The sequence below is a fragment of the Camelus bactrianus genome, chromosome 1, assembly GCF_048773025.1.
Source record: "Camelus bactrianus isolate YW-2024 breed Bactrian camel chromosome 1, ASM4877302v1, whole genome shotgun sequence".
Lineage (NCBI taxonomy): Eukaryota > Metazoa > Chordata > Mammalia > Artiodactyla > Camelidae > Camelus > Camelus bactrianus.
In genome coordinates, this window is record NC_133539.1 from 21,506,544 (window position 1) to 21,524,785 (window position 18,242).

The 18,242-nt window shown below is 40.1% G+C and overlaps 1 non-coding gene across 1 annotated transcript; it reads right to left on the reverse strand.

Annotated features, from left to right (window-relative positions):
• Nucleotides 1-15,661: 15,661 nt before the first annotated feature.
• On the reverse strand, nt 15,662-15,733 carry TRNAI-GAU (transfer RNA isoleucine (anticodon GAU)). Its single transcript has one exon. It is a non-coding gene; the product is annotated as a tRNA-Ile (tRNA).
• Between the last annotated feature and the right edge of the window lie 2,509 nt (nt 15,734-18,242).

The following is an 18,242-nucleotide window of genomic DNA, read 5'->3' on the forward strand; positions in this document are numbered from 1 at the left end:
AAGTCATGTTTTAATATTCAGGAGAAATACAAAAGCTAATCTTGAGGAGAGTGATGTCACCAAGATGGTGACCTAAGGTGATTTAGTGACAAGAAAATCAAAATTTAACCAAAAAATAAATGAGAATGTTAACTCTGCGAAATTGAAAGCAGTGCATAAGGATGGAATTACTCGAGTCACTTGGTAATAAAAATAGTTAGGTAGTCATAATAGTATAAAGAATAAGCATTGGTCAAACTATACTATGTTTATATTGGGAGTATTGTGAAGAGAAAGAATTTGTGTTAATGGAAAGATGTACAGAGAGCTAAAACTTAATCTTCAGTCCATTTTTTCACCCCATCCTCCATTGTCCTTTTATAGCTATATCATAATCAATGATTAAATTAATATTTATAACATAATAATTATGTGAATATCATTTATAAACAAGTAGTATACTGCATCATAATTATCTTTCCTTTTTTTCTGTTATCTTTTTATTTTCCCTCAGTGCTTATTGTTGTTTCTCTCATCTCAGACACGTCTCAAGGGCTGTGACCAAGACAATATATACCATCCTTTTGGGTTTTTTTTTCAGCTGAAGGTGGCAAATCTTCCAAAGTTCAGTGTGCAAACTTGAAATTGGTTCGCTTGTGTCCAGTCCCACAGCAGCAAGACTCATCTTGTATTCCTCTGCTCCCTTCCCCAGAAACTAGCAGATCCATTTTTTTAAACTAACTAATTAATTAATTATTTAGCTAACAATAGCAAAAATCTTCAGGTTAGGAGTAAATGTCACAATTCAGCTGTGAGGAAGAGGTGGCAGGGCCTTGGCATACAACTGTTTTTTTATGTAAACATTTCAGTAATTTCTTTTCCATCTTCTATTCTGACATCATCCTACCTTACTGACTGTGAGGGTGAATTTTATGTGAAGGATGTTTTGGGGTGAGATTAACACTGAAGTCAGTGAACTCAGTAAAGCAGATTGCCTTCCATAGTGTGGGTAGACTTCATCCAATCAGTGGAATGCCTGAATAGAACAAAAAGACCAGCCTTCTCCAGCCAGAGGGAGTTTTCCAGCAGACTGCCTTCAGATTTCACCTACACCAGGCTCTCCTGGGTCTCCAGGCAGCTGGCCTCGGGAGTGGAACGTAACAGCTGCTGTTCTGAGTGTCCACCCGCTTGTTGGCCATCACTGTAGATTTGGGACTTGATAATCTCCATAATTACAGGAGCCAATTCTTTATAATAAATTTCTTTCTCCATATGTTCACATCAATTGATTTTGTTTGTCTGGAGAACTCTAATACATTGGCTCACTGGGGGATTCAAGCCATGGAATCTCTCAGAGACTTGGGGGGCAAATTGGGTGGCCCCTGTGTGTACCCCACTCCTTCCATCATGAATTTTAACTGTTACATGCACCCATCTTTCAAACCTGTATTATATTATTTTACTTGTTTGTTCTTCCTCTTACATTTGTCCTTTTAGATAATATATTTTCAAAAATGTATTTATAATCATTTTAGTTGAGCTCAAGGGGGTAAGTAGACAAACAGGTTAGGTACACAATTATATAGTTTTTAACTGAAATTGTCTCCATTGGCAAAGATTTATTGTGATTATATCTGTGGTTTGACTCAAACTTAAGCTCTGAAAATCATCTTCTATATTCTGAACATTAATGTCTCAAAAATTGAATTATCAAGTAACATTTCTTATAGAAACAGAGCTACATATTAGAAAACATTTATATTCAGTACAGTGAAATTGATGTGTCAAAATATCTGGAATTGAAAAGAAAGTTAGAAATGAAACCTAATGAGAAAGTTAGAAATCTAATGAAGTTTACACACAATAGAGGACCTCTCTCTCTAACTTCCTTTTAGTATTTTACTATCTCTGCTTCAACAGCAAAATAGAGAATTCACAACTTTTTGCCACACTGTATTTCGTTTTCAGACACCTCCAATTCTCAGATATGTTTTTGTCATAAGGATTGAATTTTTCTCCTACCTCTTTATAATTGCTACTTGAAAATGTCATTTGTATTTAAATATAATAGTAATTTAATAGGTACAATTTTCCCACATGGTAATCTTTGGTTGCATTGGAATACAACCATGAAGTTTATCCTTTCCACCCCCTTCTCACCTGAATTCTTCACAATAATTAGTCAAGATTTCAACTGTTGGTCAAAATGTGCAATGTTTTCTACAAGTTCATCAATCAGAGTATTCTTCTCTGGATGTGCTCTACTGTGTCAACCCGCCATGTAAACTGTCCCACATGTATTCTGACTAAGGCATAGTTCTAGGCACAGTACTTTTATTAATACTGCTGAATACTGCTTTAAGCATCTTCATATCGCTGAATTAAAAGAGCTTAGTTACCCAAAATAATTAATTACCCAAAATAATTAATCTTTTAACCTATTCTGCTATTTAGATATATCTATCCCTACCTTTTACTTGTCTCATAGGATTGTTTTGGGGGGGGCATAATTGCAGTGTTTACAATTATCTTTGTTAAATTTTACATGGTAGTTTTTAGTACACTTTTTTTTCAAAAACACTAATTCTGCCAGCTTATACATTCTATTCCTCCCACGTCGATGCTATGTTTGATTTTGATAAGCATGCCATCAATATCCTCATCACCTTTTTAATTAAAAAACTGTTGACAAGAACAAAGTTTAGTGTGGAACCCTGTAACATGAGGCTGAAAACTGTCAAAAAGCATCATTAATAGGGTACCGTTTTCCTGCTGCCACAGTAAAAAACACACTTCTGTGATTTAAATTATCGCATAGTTCTCCTTTCGAACATAAACACATTATGAAAAATTTGATCAAATCCCTCTCTGAAATGTTGACACACTTTTTTTATGCCTCTCTCTGTACCTATCAGCTTAGTACATCATAAGTTTTACTGACACTGTAAGTTGTCCTGTAGTTAGGTCTATTTTTGGTTGAAGTAAGAGAAACATAACTAAAATTTAAGTTAAAATAAAATTATTTAAAGGATAGTGGAATGTTTTCTGGACTCTTAATTAGGATCTCAAAAATAAAACTGGAGAACCAGGTCTTGTAGGAAAGGAAGGGGGTCTTTGGTTCTCTTTGGCTTGTCTCTGCACATTTCCTTCATTCTTCTCAACATGCCCCTTATCTGAATGCTGGGACAGGGCAACACAAAGCACATAAAATGTACATATTTCAGTGCAGTTATAAAAAATTTATTTTATTAATTCCAAGCTCACCAATTCTTGACCAGCTCCAACATACAGAAACTATGTCTTAGAGCCACTCTTCCATCACTTTAAACTGTTTGTGTAGTGTCCAGTCCTATTCTATTTTCTCTTTATGTCTGTGTTAACCAAGACATCAAGACTTTTCCTTCTTAAGCAGCAGAAACCTAAATCAAACTTGAAATCCATTGGCACTATGTCCATTGAAATAGAAATTCAAGGAAGAATGGCTTAGAAAAAACGACTCCCAGGTGTTCAGACAACATCCTCAGCAATATGTCTGTCATTGCCTCTTAGATTTCTTGATTTCAGTAGCAGGTATCTCTTCCCATAAAATCACCTCTTCCCAAAAATCATCATGAAAACCCTCCAGAGTTGTGTTCCACTAGTTTGCCGTCTGTGGTGTAAAAGCATCCCTCTTTTATGATTTAATCAACTTGAATTATGAGACAGTATTTGTTTGACTTTGTCTACATCATGCCTCTCTGGTATTACCTTTGTGGTCGGTGCAACTCAAAGGACACTGATTGTAAAGAACTTTTGGGGGGGGGTCACCAAAAAAGAATAATTACATCCAATACCCCAGAAAAGGATACTGTTGAGGGGATTACATATACAGCTACCTACAGACACAAGAACTTGCATGTTCACGTGGAAGAGACAAAGGATAGTTTTACTCTTTTGATACACCTAGTGGTGGTGTCTTGGGTTCTGAGCCAGTCTTTTTTGATTAATATTCAAACCTCTTCTAATTTTGCTTTAACACTTCATACTGATGTATTATCTGATCAATTTAAACATGTATGAAGCACCTAAAACGGAAAGAGCAAAGTACCATAAGTTTCTCACCAGTCTACTGTTAAGATTATCCTGCTAGACTAGCATGGTAGGAGAACAGATTGGACCAGTGAAAAGAATGAGCATCAATTGGATACTTTTTTCTTTGGAGTGGAATAATATCAAGTTGTTATTTATGTCAGTTATGCCTGTGGAATAATGTGGTGTACTTTCTTGAGAATAGAAATCATTAAGAGGGAGAGGGAGAGAGAGAGAGGTTCCAAGATATTGTCCTTGATAAGATGACAAAGAATCAAATAATGGAATCAGTGCCAAATGAAGGTAAGTGTTAAGCTTATGTGGAGCCAAGATTTTTCATCCAGAGAAACAGAGTGGAAAGAATGTACTGCACAGATTCAATTCATTGAGTAGGTGTAATGATGGAAGCTTTCAGAAGCAATCTTCTATATGCATTTTTCTTTTCTCACTGTAAAGGAAAGCAAAATCATCAGATGTAATAATTCGGGGGAGAGTTGGAGGTTTGGGAATAGAAAAGGCAATGAAGTAGTTGTCTAGGAGATCAGGAGAATGACTGGAGCAGGGACATGCAGCCCCACAGACAGGAGCCAGTAGGGTCCATTTGGCATAAATGGTCATGAAGGTAAAGTGAGACCAGATACCCTTATTCATCTATATAGAAATAAGTGAAGTGCTAGATTTTTGTTCAACATAAAAGAAGGAATAGAGAATTAAAGATTCAGTTAGTGTTTATACATGAACCACGAGGTTTAACCTGTGTGAGAAAAACACGAGAGAAGGGTCTCAGTGAAAATGTAGCAGAATCACTGAATTGTAGCTACAGGGTTTGTCTGAAAGATAGGATGTTGTAGAAAATGCTATAGAAAGATAGGAGGTGGTGTTCAGAGAGTGAATGCATAATTTGATCCTGGAGTTGGGAAAGAGTTGTAAGTAATGCTGATAACAATACCCAGACCAGTGTAAGAACTGGGAACAGACTGATGGAGATTGGAGATCAAGATCACAAGATCATTGGAGGAGAAGAAGTTAAGACACTGAGAATCCAAGTGATCTGAAGGATCACTGATGCGGAACTGTAAGATAAGGATTGTAACAGTAAGCATTAGGAGATGGCAGTGACTCAGGTAAAAAAATCTTCAAGAAAGTCATGGGGTGTGTTTGTGGATGGGAGAAGGGAGTGACCAGGATATGGGGCAGTAACTGCAGCAGGGGGAGTTTTGGCCGATACAGTCAGATGACCAGAGATTCAAAGCAGGGGGAAAGGAGAAAGTCCTAGATACACAACAAGACGAAAGGAACTTGTTCTTCCTCTTCAAAATCTATGGTATTAAAAATGTGGGAGAAGAACACCACCATTTCAGCATGGACGGGAAGTAGCATTCTTAGCAGAGCCAAGATTCTCTTAGAGCAAAACGTTAAGCAGGTGTACAACATTATATACATGTAATCATCATTTGCATTTTCAAAATACTAAGCTTTTGGAATGATCTTTTCATTTTGGATGGTTATGGTGCCTTTTATAAGAAGAAAAAAACTATTTTTACTGGGTAGATGCCAAGTCTATCAGGACGAAGGAGAAATGTAGGCATTAGTATCTAAGCTTATAAAAACATTTTTTTGTAATCATGTGTTTTGACATTTTTGAAAAATAAATTGCTCATGAGTCATTGATCAACTGTTCTCCTTTAATTAAGGAATTCAAAAAAGTCATTGAACAGACAACAGGGAATAGAAATGAGATCTCACATAGACCCATCCTCAGTCATTTGTGGGAGGAGGGTGGGAATAAAAGTTAAAATGCTTGTAAAATTTTCAATCTGGACGTGAATTTAAAACTTATGAACTTACAGTCATCATGTTTTCATATTGGGGGGTTCAAAACTTAACTACATATTTTTTCGCTTTTGATTTCACCACTGAATACAGTTTGCTGAAAATCCAGAATAATCACTATCACTTTCTTTCTTTTCTTTTCTTTTTGTCTAGTTTAACTATATATACTTACTTTCTTGAAATAAACATCTCTGTATCTTTGGTCATATTGATGGATGGCATTACATATGAATATAACGTATTTAGCAAATACCAATGTTTAGTGAAATAAATTATAAATTAATGTTTGTAGAATTACTTTGGCCATCTTATATTTGTCTGACAAAACTAAAAAAAAAAAATAGCTATTTAGCAATACACTCAACAAATAAATTTAATTCTTTATTTTCCTACACAGCTATTGAACCACATTGTTATCTGTTTCTTCTAAACAAAACAAGACTTTCTTTAGGTTAAATAAGATAATTCTCCAGGACATTGACATACAACTCTCCTTCCCTGAGACTAAGCACTTAGTGACCCATATAACCATCTCAAAATTTCTGGAGCAACTTGCTGTAAAAAATAGATAAGTAATGGTCTTGTGCATTAGCCTTGCAGGGAGTTTATGTTAGAGATGACCCAAATTAGAATTGGAAAAATGCAGAATAGCTTCTGTATGATTGTAAATGCAGGGCGCTACCTGTCTGTCTAGAAAACTGAACCAATCAATCTGAGAGCCTCTGAAATTATGAATATTGTTCCCTTCATAAGGTCCCTTATGTGAACCTCAGCACTTTTTTTGGGTTTTAGCATTGACATTTCTGACTCAGGGTTATTTAGCGATAATTCTTGTTTTCAATAGTAAACAAACACAAGAATAAAATGACTCCCCAGGCTTCCAAATTAATTCATAGTTTGAGTCAAAGTCATTGTGTAAGGATGTGTCTGTTGAATGTTTCTTGCAGATTTTTAATTTTTTTCACAACAATCCAATATGAGATCAATTCAACAGTTGCACACCGAGTATTAGTTTTATTCAAGACACTGGATACAGCAGGGAGCAAAAGTCTATGAAAACCTACTCTTGCCGCAAAAGAGCTGACAACCCTCCTAGGAGGTAAGAAGTACACAGGTGTGATTCGTGTATCTGAATCCCCACGTTGCTTAGCCGTGTGTTTTACTCACTTGGTGCCTTTTCGGTACATGTTTCATTCATTTCTCATCCTAGAATTTTGAGAACAGGAGCAATTTCTGTTTCTTCTTTGTTTTTCCCACCACACTTAGAACTATGTCTTGCATATAAAGTGGTGAATATTTGTCACTTATGAATAGTTTGATGTATGTTCCAGTGAGTGAATGATGATTCCCCCAAGAATTTGGATTCCCCCAAGAAGCACGTTATGAGATAAAGTTTACACACACAGGACTTAGCGGGGAAATTTGTAGGATTAAATTAAATTAAAACGCCTACGAAAGAAAAGCGCAGGGAGCGGGCCCAAGCAGGGGGAGGAGTTGCTCTGTGACACAGTCTCAGCGAAGGACTTTGAAGCTGATTTACAAGGAACTCTTTCAAAGTGGTCTGCATTTGGAGAAATGGGGCTGGTGTTCCCATCCACTGATGACTCAATCACTGATGCAGGCTGCAGGGAGTGGAGCACACCCTTGGCCAGGCTCTGCTCTCCAGATGAAGCCGTCCTTAAACTTGGATGACATCTGAGGGCTGTCTGCAGTCCCTCTCCCAGCAGCTGAAAGAATGTTATTTATTTCTGAAAAGAGCTCTAGGAGGTACCTCCCAGCACCTACCTCACAAATGAGTAAAATACATCTTAGGTTCATTGTGTCTTTCACATGCTAATAGTAATGCAAAGTGTTATGGAGAATCAAAGGAAAGAAAGATAATATATGGGTGGAAATACTAAGGAAGGCTTCATGGAGTCTTTTTTTCTCTCGAGCCATCTACATTACATTTGAGATGCCTGTTGAATAACAAACATTAATACAATGAGTTCATATCACAGAGAGAATGTTTTCATTAAGAAAATATCACGAGTAAAGGTGCCAAAGTGGGAATGAAAAGGAAAATCAAAAAGAGAAAAAATAGTTTAGTTTTGTTTAGTTGATTTATTAAAAGACATTTAGGGGGAAAGTAAGAATATATGAATAAAGCTTAAATTAGAGGAATAACTGTGAATTTCAGATCTGTTCAACTCCCTTGTGTGTTAATTGTTCCATTATTTTAATGGAATGGCACTTTCATTGTACTTGTTTCTTTATAATCGTTTAAGGTCAACAGACCATAAATAGTAAATAAATTCCCTGTAATGAGAATGGTGGTAATCAGAATAAATTCGATGTCGGAGAACATTGGTGCCATTAGAAGAAGAGTAATATCAGAACCCACATCTCAGGTCACATTTCCAAAGGTCACACTTTCACCTGAGGCTATAACTGCTTCTAACTCTAATCAGAGTTCTGGGAATTGGTGGATCCATCTGGATCAGAACTGAAGCAAGACTCCATTAGTAATACAGTAAGTCCAGCCCCAGCGTGACTCTGCTAAGAGTTTGATGCCTGGACATAACTGGTCTAAAAATTGCTAAATCTCAGTATACCTCCCCTACTTGTTATGCTGGGTTCCTGCTCACAGTTTAAGTCTTTTATTTAAGTCCTCATTCTTATCTGAACTTCTTCATGCCTTACCAGCTTTTCATAGCTTCCTGATTTCTTGTATCATTGTTTTCTGGGATATATATATATAACTTGGTAATATCTTCTGATCTGAGATGGAGCCAGATCTCAAAGTCCAAAATAGCTTCTTGGCTGAAAGAAGCAGGTAGGTGGAGGAGATTAGAGTGAGCCACTTCTCTTTCAGCTGAGGCGGCCCCATTTGAAGAAATCCCCCGTGTTTTTATTCATGTGGCTTCTTCACCATTTTTCTAAGTGTACCATACTTCCTCCCCCCCGAGCCTTCTCCTGAGCTATTTCTGTAACCACAGACGGAGACCAAACTGGCCCTGTCCTGTTTCTAACAGGATACTGAGTTGTTTTTCAGAGACAACAGAGCAGGACTGGAAGTCATGCAGCTGAAGCACGTGCGGAAGAGACAATTCTGACTTCAAATGATACCTGGAGCCAAAGTCCACCCCCCCCCCGCCCAAGAACCAAAAGACAGGGCACAAACAAGACCCCAAGGGTCTGTTGCCCAGAAAGATCCAGTGCCGAAGCCCCACTGCTCTGACATACCAACTCTCCCCACTAACCCAGACAAGTTTGACCCAACCCCAGATCAGGGAGACAGATTTGAGCCCTGCCTTCTGTCTCCTTGCCCATTGACCTTAAAATAAAGATCTTTCTTTTCTCCAAAACCAGTGCCGTAGTCTTGGCATCTATGCGAATAGGGCAGTGTTAACTTTCTTGGTAACATTTCCTCTACAAAAAGCTTTTCTTCTTTTCACCTTTCAGCTTCTTCTCATTCTTTATTTACCTAACTTTTTAATTCTATTTTTCGACTGAAATAAATGCACAACTTAAAAGCTGAGGGTTATGTTTTATTTAGTGGATGTTTCTGAGGACTTGAACCCCTTCGAGCCCAGGATGACAGCCTCTCAGATGGCTCTGAGGGACTGCTCTGGAGAGGTATGGGAGGAGCTAGGATACACAGGAGCTTTACAACAAAGACCAGGTAGTTGGAATGATAAAAGATTACTTGTAACTAAAGAAAACCAGGCATTTCAAGTTAAAGAATTTAGTGCTTTTCTATGTATGGGAGGAAGCAAACCTTTGGGCTCATTGAATCCATTCCTTTGACAAGCACCTAGCTATCTAGGGCCAGTATCCTGTCCTTTCTTATTCTGAGTCCCCTCAGGGTGCACCATTGGGAGTGGCTGCAGAGGCCCGGACTGCAGGCTTGTCTTCAGTGCAGGGTGGCAGCAGCCTCTGATGACTTGATGGCTTCAGCATTCTTTGTTTACTGATATGGTTTGCAGTATTTTTCATTCACATATTCAAATTTCAACCTTGATGAGACTTCGTTTTCAGTGTTTTACCTTGTATCTTAAGGTTAGGCTTACTTTCTATGTCACTGAGAACACTACTCAGAAATCAATTTGACTTTTTTTGAGGGGGGATGAATTTGTAATTACTGTCTTTAAAAGAACGATAAACAGAGGAAGACAATTCCACGGAAACATATTCCTACAGCAGTATCTACAATAACATCTTGATTGCCTGAGGTTAATATACAAATCTGTGAATTACAATTTTGTTCTGAGTTGCATCGATACTTTAGTTATGTATGATCTGAGCTGGAGAAAAGCAGCCATTCACACACCTGACCCCAGGCCCCTCTGCTGGAGGGAACTAGAGGCCTCCAAGGCCACAGGCTGCACCATGAAGAGACAGCCCAGGACTTTGCATACCACTTAAGCTCAAGGATTTTACGGCGAATGTAGTGTCTTTGCACGAAGAATCTTCCATATGATGGCTGAATCACAGTATACATCGTCAAGGACATGCATATGTGATGATGTGGTTGGTTGCAAAGCACAGAATGGAGGCATTCAGCACTATCAGGTGAGGTGATGCTCGGATGCCTGGAACACAGGGGCAAAGGAGGAAAGAGATCTCCTCAGCAAAGAATGCTGGGAGCTGTTCTCCTAGAAGTAAGGACCTAGACACCCTCCCAAGATGGAATGAGATGAAGAGGCCTGCCCCAAGCTATGAGTCTGGGATGCAGGCATTTATTTTTCTGATGTAGACTCCTAGATTGAGTCTGACTCAGTTCAACTTTTGCTTATCTGAGACCAAGTCTCCAGTCATCTCTTTGGGCTCCAAGTCTCCCGCGTAAGGAGTCTGTGACTCTAGGGGACTAGGATGGGTATATATCAGGGTGGGTAGGTGGGTGGAGGGGTGAGGGGCGTCACCCAACAAAACCTAAAGATCCAGGGAAGGGCAGCTTCCAAGCCCCTGATGCACTGAGGATGTCTCGGTTCCTTCTGGGCAGAGATTTGCCCCACGAAAGCATGGCTGGTTGAATTAGCCTCGCCTTGGGAGCTCTTGGTCACCATGAACACCATTAGGGGGCACATCTTGCCACCCAGATTATTATTATTCATTTGACAGACAGGCCTTAGGAGAGGCTTTTAAGGAGCCTTTCCATTTACTCTTGAACAACGGCCACCAAGGAGTCAGCGTAAAGAGCAGCACGTGGAGGAACCAGGGTTCAGGCAGCCCCACGTGATGAGCAGCCCCTCTGCTGTGTTGGCACCAGCTGCTCCTCCTGCTCCAGGCAACACAAGGAGGGTTTCCTGGGCCAGCCTCCTGCCAGAGCTCTGTGCAGGCGGGAGAGGGAGCTCAGGGCCTCTGACTTGGCAGCACCACCAATGGGTTTGATGAGATTACACGGCTGCTTCTTGGTTCCTAAATTACACCCTGCTTCTCTGAGCCAGATGCACGGATAAGCCTGAAAGATCTTCTTTCAGAAACAGACCTGAGGCCAATTAAAAGTTCTTTTTGTTCTTTGTTGAGTTTTCCTAGGATTCACCTCAAGCCCACAGTTAAACCCATCAATCATAGTCATACTAGTCTCTTTAAAGTACAGTCCACAGCCTCATTTCAAACTGAAATCTGAGACTCCTTTTCTGGTCTTGGTGTTGATCTAGCCCACAATACACACACACACATACACACACACACACACACACACACATATATAATACATATTTTTTTAATTGAAATATAGTTAGTTTACAATGTTGTATTAATTTCTGGTATACAGCATAGTGGTTCAGTTATACATATATATATTCTTTTTCATATTCTTTTCCATTATAGTCTATTACAAGCTATTGACTATAGTTCCCTGTGCTAGACAGTTGGACCTTGTCTATCTGTTTTATATATAGTAGCTTGTATCTGCAAATCCCGAACTCCCAGTTTATCCCTCCACCTCTCCCTCCCCCCTCTGGTAACCATAAGTTTGTTCTCTACGTCTGTGAGTCTATTTCTATTTTGTAAATAAATTCATTTGTGCCATTTTTTTAGAATCCACATATAAGTTATTATCATATGGAATATTTCTTTCTCTGTCTGATTTACCTCACTTAGTGTGATAATCTCTAGATTCATCCATGTTGCTGCAAATGGCATTATTTCATTCTTTTTTATGGCTGAGTAGTATTCCATTATATCTATATACCACATCTTCTTTATCCAGTCATCTGTCAGTGGGCATTTAAGCTGGATCTAGCCCACTTTTGACATGAGGCAGAACTTAAATGATTTTGCAAATCAAACATTCTGGGTTTGAATTCTAGATGTGAACCTTCCTGGCTATGAGAGCTTAGTGACATGTCCTAGACTGTCTGTGCTTCCATCCATTACACGGGGTTAATAGGAGGAGTTGTATGATGAGGTGGTGGTGAGCAGGAAACGAGATTTTAAACTGTGAGCGCTTAGCACAGGGGCTAACGAATTGCAAGTACTCAACATATATTGGTCAATATCCCCCAGCTGTCAGAAGATGGCTTGGGAGGGAATTTTGTCAAATTGGAATCTGAGACTCAAGGCCACAGCTAAGAGGAATAGACTATCAATGGTGGGTGAGGCCAGGAATTGTGACATAAAATGTGAGGCCCAGCTTAAAATCAAACTAGAGGGCCCTAGTCAAGGGTGAATAAATCAGTCTCCCCTTCTCACAGGCCCACTGCCCCAAACCACAAACTGGGGGTGGGTGAGAGCCCCACCAGTTCACCTACCAAATACGCCATGGTGCTACCAGCCTGCGGCAGAAACAGCCGGTGCTGGACCCTGAGTCTTTCCATACTTAGAAGCTCTTGCCAGTGTGGAACATGGGTCTTCTCCACCCATGCAGCCTTGTCACTGCTCTGAGTGGACAGCTACAGTATTCTCAAGGCGTGGGTGAGGTGACTGAAGCCAGGCAGACCTGGGGTATCAGAAAGCAGAGAGTAGATGGCTGAGACCCTGTTTTAGGGAGGAAAAAGAAGGATGCAGGACTACATGTGAACTGAGGTTCCAAGCCCCTAGTGCGTGCTCCATTGCCCCATTGGACTTGACTTATAAAACTCAAATTCAAAGATTAATTTATTAAGAATTTCAAGACAGCCATTCCAGAGCATTAAACCCTAGTGTTGAACATTTTCAAAGAGGGGCCCTGTGCAAATGCATCAGGCTCGCACTCATGAAGTTGGCCCCAGATGGGTTACAGCCTTTCCAGGCCAAGGGCTATTGGATGTCAGAAGAGATGGCACAGAGCTCTGAGATCTGTAGGACATTCATGTGTGGGAACAGACTGGGAGAGGAGAAACAGAGGTCTTGAGAGCCCAGGCTGAGGACAAAGATGAGGAAGGAGAGCCCCCTAGCGAGGCATTGCTTCTCCTGTAATTCAGTATCACCTTCTGCAAGGAGCAGGGTGTTACGGAGGCGGTCTTCACAAGGACAAGCACCTCCCAGCACCAGGAAGCCACTTGCATCCGGCCGTTCAGTGGCGAGGACAGCATGTGGCTAAGGAGAGGCTTGCAGAGGGAAGTGGTGGGGTGCGGGGAGGAGCACTCCCCAGAAATGCAGCCTGTAGCCTGTCTGGGAGCTGGGAACATGGAGCTGAGGGGTAGGGTAGAGTGTGGGGCGGGAGGACCCTGGAGCCAGCACGGCTTCTCAATCCAAGCCAGAGTTGGGTCCCACTTACCATAAAACACAATCTACTTAGAAACTCTCCATGGAAACTCACATCTCCTGAAATAGGCATAGCATGCTGTCCTCTAGTACCTAGGTTCCTGCCACTATAAATCCCTGACAATGACTCTAAGCATAAGACCAGATTTGTTTCTTGGTACTTCCAGTGTCTCATCCTCTGTCTTCTGAGAGACCCCTGAAAAGTGTCTATGGCAGAGTATGGCCTTCAGCAGGGACTTTCACCCCGAGGGCTGGGCTATGGAGCTTGTCTCCCTGAAGTAACCCTTTCTGGAAAGAATCTTACCACTATGGTCCCCCCAGTGTCCCTAAGTGACCAGTTGCCTCTGCATCAGTTGGAGCTGTCCAGTGACCCACTGGCCACAGGTCATGAGCAGTGTCTTCTTCTGGGTACTTGCCTGGCCCCAATGTTCATGTCATTTGCTGCTTTCATTCCTTCCAATATCCTTCAGCAGCAGAACCATGTTTAGCTGTAGAAAAACAACATTAACGCGCATGGAGATGAACTTACTGTTGGCTTGCATGCACTAGACCGTCTCCTTTAATTTTCTGCTGATAGCAAATGTGCCTTCCATCCATGGTTAAGTTCCCTACACATGCAATCTTTGCTCAGGTGGTACATTTACTGTTTCACTGGCTAAGTTTCCAAGACATTCATGGGCAGCCTCTGGTCCTCTCTGTCCCTATTTCCTAGTCTTGGCTTGGACATATTCTTTTGATCTGGAGAGGATGTCCTGGTGTTCAATGTTTGGCTGATTGAGGGACTGTCTCCTTTATCTGGTTGGCAGACATGCTGAAGATGTGGAAGTTCATCTCAGTGCTGGTCTTTGAGGGTGACAAGATTAGTTCTGTGGTTTCCCTGGTGACTCCAGTGAGTGGACTTATAAGGCAGCTTGCTGTGATAAATACCAAACTCCTTCAGGGAAGGAAAATTCTGTTTACCATTGTATTACCAGACACTGGAACAATGCTTTGATGATGAGAGTTGTTAAATTATGTGGTGACTGAATGATAAAATCTGAGGTTAAGTAAAAACAAAAAGAAAATGATGGGGCATTGTGGAATAAGCTGAGCTTGAAATGAGGCAAATGTGATCATTTTGGAGTTGTTTAGCAGGCCTTGTGGAAATGCAGGTCTGTAGCTTGGTGAAAGGTTGGCAACAGAGACTCACACTTACAAGACATCTGCCTAGTAACTCATTGAGACAGCGAGGGTGTGTGAAATTGCAGAAGCAGAAAATAGAGTGAAGGCCCAGCTGTCTGCTCAGATCTCTATCATGGGCTTGAATGCAAGAAGTATCCTGGTCTTTGATTTTCTCATACTATGTTCTTGCCTCTTTATGGTTCTTTTTCTTTTATTCATATTTTAAAGGTTACTATTATACATAATAGATAACACTAATTCCTGTATTTCTAGGAAATGAAACAAAAGCTCAGAACAGAGGAATAGTCATTGAGTGAAAATAGGACTAAGAATGGAACAAGACAGGAAGAAACACGTTTGGAAAAGCAGAAACCACGGGGACATCTGAGAAAGAGGAGTGAAAGAGAGCGTTGAGTTTCATCTTCCGAGTTGTTCTGACTGGGACAGCAGCCTCAGTGCACTGGTTGGGGCTGGGTCACAGCAGACAGGCAGAATGAAGCTATTCCGAGACAAAGACGGGCAGCAGGCCTGTGTTTGTACTGACCACCCTGTGCAACTGAATTAAAGTTTTCTAAATTTGTCCAGACTAGAAGCATGTTTGATCCTGAACTGTGGGCAGAGCAGAGCCTATGGGCAAGGGTCAAGGAATCAAAGCAGACATAGCAGGAGCTAAAGCCAAAGAATTTCATTTGTGGTCCAGGTCTCCCCAGGAAACAGTTTTGCTTTCTGTCTGTAGCAAACTGACTATTACCTTCACTCCTGAGAGCTCACTTGAAACACGATGTAAATGTAACAAATCTATTGAAAATATAACTCAAAGCACATGACTTCTTGATGTAGAGTTGGCTCTGTGACCTCAAAGTCCTGTCCATGCCCTTAAAGGGAGCACTTTTCTGGCAAGTTGCCATTTCTGGTTTATTTTAAATGTTCATTTCTTTTTTTTTCTTAACGGGGACACTGGGGATTGAACCCAGGACCTCGTGTATATCAAGCACTCGCTCTACCACTGAGCTATACCCCTACTCAAAATGTTCTTTTTCTTTATCAAGCTCCATGTTCTTGTGTGTTCATGAGCTCTATGGCTTGGCCTCTTGCATGAATCTGGATTTGATAATCATTCCACAATCCTACATAAGAGTTTTTATTCTTTTCTTTCTTCATCAAGTAGCTTTGCCTGTAAATGGACATTTTATTTTCATTGTAGGGAATGTGGATGCAATATATTTTCAATCAAATATCTCTCTATAAGTTAGACTCTTGGTAGCCAAAGAGTCCAATAGTAAGTTGCATATTGATGGGGTCTTAATTTTTGTACCTTGAAAAGTAGTTTCTGAAAGAAATGATTTTGTGCTAAGAGTTTATTTGGATGATAATCCAGAGCATGGTGAAAGAGTAGGAAAGTAAGAGGAGTAAGAAGGAATAACCAGTAAAACATACACTAATAACTTAGTAGCTACCTCAGGAACTAGGGTTTGATGCCAATAAGTAACTGTTGAAAATATTTCAGAATCGTGTCCCCGACAAATGAGTAAGTTTCATTTGTTACTTACCAACATCCACCTTTTTTGTTTGAAGGTTGTTACCGGAATCATTAGCCCCCTGGCACTTCCAGACTGTTCTATAGACAGGCTGATCTTGCTCATGCAGCCAAAGAAAGCCATCAAACGGAGAGATATAGGTACCTAGTGTAGGAAGTCATTACATATAGTGAGTCTCCACCAAGGTTGCAATACTCTTCTAGGGTGAACTAAAGCACCAAGTACATATTGGATTCATCCTGCAGTCTATGCCTTGCACCATTTAGACCTCACGAGTGCGTTAAATCCACTTATCCCTTTGCTGATTCTTCAAGGTAATGAATGGACATGATTCCTAAGAAAATAAGATCTGTCACAGAAGAGTTTGTAAAACTAGAGTTTAAACTGATACAGTCTATTCTAAGAACATAACTAATATCCATTATCTTTCACCTACCACTCATTTTAGAATTTCTTCGTATTTACCTAGCATTTTTCATTGTCTAGATTGCTTAGCTAGTGGGCTCATGTAGATCTTGGATGTAGGATGTAACAGAAAGGACTGAGTTCTAGGTTACCATGCCTTTGTCAGGCCCTGGCTGCTGTGACTTTCCATTCACTGTTATCCCTGGGCATAGAGACCTCATGAGACTCAAGCAAATATCTTGTCTCACAGACACACTCTTTTGTATTTCCGTTATGTAACAGCACTGCTAGTTCCCCTTAGTAATCAATGCCAAAAACTACAGGCATATAATTTACAGGCCTCTTATCTAAACTTCTTATCTAAAACTCCAGTTTGTCCACATGAAAATGACACAATGATCAAAGGGCCGTCAGTCACTCTCATATGTGAAATGGAACTCTTACCACATTCTCTGATGGAAGCTAGCACATAATCCACTAAATCCCTACTTTGGAGCATTAGCTTCTTGGCACTTCCACACTGTCCTGGGCATAAGCTGATCAAACTCCTGCAGCCAGAGAAAGCTCTCAGGTAGAAATACATTTTCATAAGGTGGGAAGCCATTGACATATGTAGTAGCTGTCCTGCAAGGCAGAGGTGGCTAAGGGAAAAGAGGCAGGCACTGACTGCTGTAGATTGCTAGCTAAAATGGGAAGAGTGCACCTGGTGTACACGTTTATGGGTCTTCTAAGGGGAGATAAAAAGTATCTGATACTAATGTAAATGATGACTTCAGAATTTATAATAAGATGGTAATAAGGAATGTTGAGGAGGATAGTAAACTGAAGTGGTTCATCCAGTGATGAGAATTCTATGGATCTGTGAGCAGAGGGAAGGAACCCTAGGAGCTACAGCTAAGTGAGGATGGAGAGACCTCAGTAGCTCTGTGACTCAGCATCTCTGTGACTCAGCATCTCTGTGACTCAGCATCAGTGCTAGCCAATCTCAGATAGTAAGTCTATACATGCTGTTACAGTTTTCTGCAAGATGAGGAGTTTGATATTAGGAATTTATTGAAAGTAATTTTTGTTTACTCTGGAGCTGCTGGTTAGGAAGAAGTCTTTCTTTTGGATTTGATTTGGAGTCAGTGACTTGGTGCCAGAGATAAAACAGTTTTCAGTGCATTCCATTTGACTCTTCCTTACTCTCCTCCTCCCTTGTCTCACAGACTCACTACAGCCAGTTTCAGTTGTTCAATCAGTGGTCTATGATCATTGAATAACAATAGAATATTCATAAATTTTTAAAAATTTGAAGTTCATATGTACCTACAGATAAATTGTATATTCAGAAAGAAAGAGGATGTCTAAATCAATCCCTGAGTAGCCCATTAGAACCTTATTTTGCAGTGGTAATTACCTGTAATCCTTAATACAATTTGAATTTATTTCTCTTTATTAGAAATGTGACCATAATTTCCATTAGCTATTGAGCTGGTTAAATCAAGAAAACTAAATTCTAATTGTTCAAATCCAGTATTAATTAGGAACTCTTAACAAGAAGATATAGATATGGAGTTGATATTTAACATGTAAAAATTAGATTAA